A 3938-nucleotide genomic window follows, 5' to 3' on the forward strand; every position below is an offset into this window, starting at 1 on the left:
CATGTAGCTTAGTGGCAGAGTACCCCTGGGTTTAATCCCTAATACCAGGAAAAAGTCAGAAATACATAGTTTTAGGGCTGGGGACATAGCTCAGATGGTAGAGTGCTTACCTTGCATGCAAAGGTCCTGGGTTCAATCCCCAGCACCACAAAAAAAAAGAAAGAAAGAAAGAAAGAAAGAAATACATAGTTTTGAGGAAGAGAGAGAGTGACCAGGAATGGGGTACATGAGGTGATAAGATAATATTTCTTAATTGAGGTAATGGTTATATTGGTGTACTTACTTTGTGAAAATTCATCAAGTCCTGTACTTGTAATGTGTGCACTTTTCTGTATGTGTACTATACTTTAGTAAAAAATTTCATATTTTAAAGATGAAGTGTCATTATCACCAGTATGGTGAGCTTCTTGGAGAATGGTAGGGAAGGATCAATGGAGAGATTAATTTAGGTTGCAAATACAACTGCATAGAAAGTAGGACTCCTTGCACAATGCTTATAGTATGCAAAAGGGTTCAGTTGCTTGGGAAGGCAGGTTGACAGTCTGTTTTTAAGCTTAACATACACTTACCAGACAACCCAACAAACCAACTTCTAGATATTTACTCAGGAAGAATGAAAATGTGTCACTGGGTGCAGTAGCACATGCCTGTAATCCCAGTGGTTCAGGAGGCTGAGGCAGGAGGATCACGAGTTGAAAGTCAGCCTCAGCAAAAGCGAGGAGCTAAACAACTCAGTGAGACACTGTCTCTAAATAAAATACAAAATAGGACTGGGGATGTGGCTCAGGGGTGGAGTGCCCCTAAATTCAATCCCTGGTACCCCACCCTGCAAAAAAAAAGAAAGCATGTGTCTCTACAAAAGACCTGCAAATGCAAATGTTGAAGGCAGGTTTACTTATAATAACCCAAAGCTAGAAACAGCTTGAGTGTCCATCAGCTGCTAAATAAACAAGTTGTGGTACATTTGCACAGTGAAAACTATTCAACTATAAAAGGAAACTACCAAAACATATAATAAATTACTGAGGCATGCAACAATATGGATGAATTACAAGCATATACTAAGTGAATGAAGTCAGACACAAAAGGCTACATACTGTATGATTCCATTGATATGACCTTCTGGGAAAGGAAAAGCTATAGGAATAGAAATCAGACAGTTGCCAAGGGCTGGAGTAAAAGGAACATTGATTACCAAGGGGTACGAGGGAAGATTTGGGGATGGTGGAATGTTCTATATTTTAATTGAGGCGATTATACAATCACATTCATCAAAACTCAATGAGCTGTTCATAAAATGGGTACATTTTACAGTAATGCCAGGTTTTGCTTTGTGGTGCTGGAATTGAACCTAGGACCTCAGCATACTATGCAGGGTTTGCAGTTACGTTAAGATGATTGTTATATTTAGGGATAATTTGTTCTGCAGTGATATTAACCAGTACATTGTGTGACTCCTGAAGGTTTTTGCCTTCCTGAGAATGGCCTCTCTTCCAAGGCACTTGAGCTGGCCATCAGCTGGAAATGATAGACTACAGGTAATATGTGGTCTTTTTAATGGTGCTAGGGGTCAAACCCAGGACTTTGTGCTTGCTAGGTAAGCACTCTACCTGACCCACATCCCCAGCCTGTGATATAGTCTTAAACTGCAAAGGATGAAGTCAAAGCCTGCTAAATTACTCTTGAGGGTTTAGAGTGGTTGAAGACCTTTCTGAAGAACTAAATGACATCTTCCTATTATGCCATATCCTCCTTCAGTGGGTTTTGTTTGTTTTGACACATGCCTTTATTGTATTCTTTTTTTCTTTCTTTTGGTGAGGGGGTACTGGGAATTGAATTCAGGGGCACTCGACCACTGAGCCACATCCCCAGTTCTATTTTATATTTTATTTAGAGTTGCTTAGTGCCTCACTGTTGTTGAGGTTTGTTTTGAATTGGTGATCCTCCCGACTCAGCCTCCTGAGCCGCTGGGCTTAGACATGTGCCACTGCACCTGGCTTCTTCATTTATTTTTATGTGGTGCTGAGGATCGCACCCAGTGCCTCACGTGTGCTAGGCAAGCGCTGTACCACTGAGCTATAGCCCCAGCCCCTTTAGTGGTTTTTAAGACTGAGTAAATGGTTAAATTATTTCACACAAAATAATTTTCAATCTCTTTAGAGAAAATAAATTTATACATTTATAGAGATGACCAAAGTGTGACAATGACAATACCTGAAAGGTACCTCTTTCTAATATAAAAACTAACACGAGTGCTTCAAACTGATACATTCTCTTCTTTTGAGATGGCAACTCAAAAAGCTTCCACTCATACCTTATGAAAACTTATCCTGTACTGTATTTTGGATAATAATGATAAATGTAAAAATCAAGAACAATGGTGTTGTGCTGGTGTCCAATTTTTCACTTGAATAAAATCCCCAGAGGACAATAACTTTGTCGGTTTTGTTACTGCTGTAACCCCCATTGTCTTGCTTTGTGCCTGGCACAAAGCAAGCACTTAAGCTATATAAATGAAAACACAGAAGAGAGTGACTTTATCCTCTGATGGATATCAAATTCCCTATTAGTATACAAGCAAGACAAACTATTTTCAGGGTTCAAGGGGATAATGGGATTAAGTCTACTGGTGAACTAGCAAGAAATAAACTCAAGGGCCAGGGATTAAAAAAGAGAGAGAGAGAGAGGAGGAGGAAGAGAGAAAGGAAGAAGAAGGGGAAGGAGGAGGTAGAACAAGAAAGAAGAGGAGAAGAAGATGAGGAAGAAGAGAAAGGAGGAGGAGAAAGAGAACAAAAAATAACAATTGTACTTGAGTCAATATGAATTTTTATTAACACACATTTTTCAAAGTCTGTACAAACCAAAACATTCCTGTTTTAAAATGTCCATTATTACAAACATACAAAGAAACAAAAGGTGTTACCAAAAGTTAGCTACTCAATTTCATGGCAAAACAGTGTCATGATTTTTAAAAATTAAAATTTCAAGACTGAGGACTCTTCTTTCCCTTTTAAGAACTTATGGAAAGTTAGAAAATGTGTGGGTTTGCTTTATATTAAATGCCAAGACCTTAAAAAAAGATTTAGTATAAAACTAAATGTTTTTATATTATCATACTTCAGATAACAGAGTTTCTCAGTCTTTAAAATTTAAAAAAAAACCATGACTGTCATTTTTCTCAATCTTTTCCCCATAGCCAATGCAAATGCATCTAAAAAATATTATCTGACAGTTTATCTTTACCTAAAAGTTTCTCATTCAAAAAGTTACAAAACTATTTAGCACTGCAGTTCCCCTTGCTTAGAAGGGAAAATTACATCCCCTACCAGGGTGATATCTAAGCAACATGGTCCACTGTATCTCTTATCAGAAGGAAGCCACTCTTTCCACATCTCTGTCCAATTATGTGCATGGCTCCACTTATGAGAATGCTATTACAGATTACAGAACATCTGTTTTTAATAAGCCAAATTTACTGCTATAATTTTGGTAGACTGAGGTACAAATGTCATCTGTCCTCACAATTACCTTTAACTCTAGTAACCCCTGCATTAATGATTCCAGGGTAACTGATTTCATTATTTCATGGCACATACTACACAGCTCCAACTTATTTCAAAAGACCACAGAGAGGACCTGAGAGTATGGCTAGAAATACATATCTATCCCCTTTTTTCTGGAAAAGTGAATCCATGTGCCTATTGAGTCAAGAAGGGAAGACAGGGCACACACATTTCTGGCTGAGGCCAAGCTGCTTCTGAGAAGCACATGTATTCAATACCTTTCCATTAAAAGCAGGGAGTGTACAGGCTGGGTAGGTGAAGACAAACAGGAAAAGTACAGTGATATTATTTCTCCCATTTGGACACACAGTCCATACTTGAGCAATCTGTACTGATCCTAGAATGTCCTATAGTTCAACCATTTTGAATCTGCTC

The sequence above is a fragment of the Sciurus carolinensis genome, chromosome 1, assembly GCF_902686445.1.
Source record: "Sciurus carolinensis chromosome 1, mSciCar1.2, whole genome shotgun sequence".
NCBI lineage: Eukaryota > Metazoa > Chordata > Mammalia > Rodentia > Sciuridae > Sciurus > Sciurus carolinensis.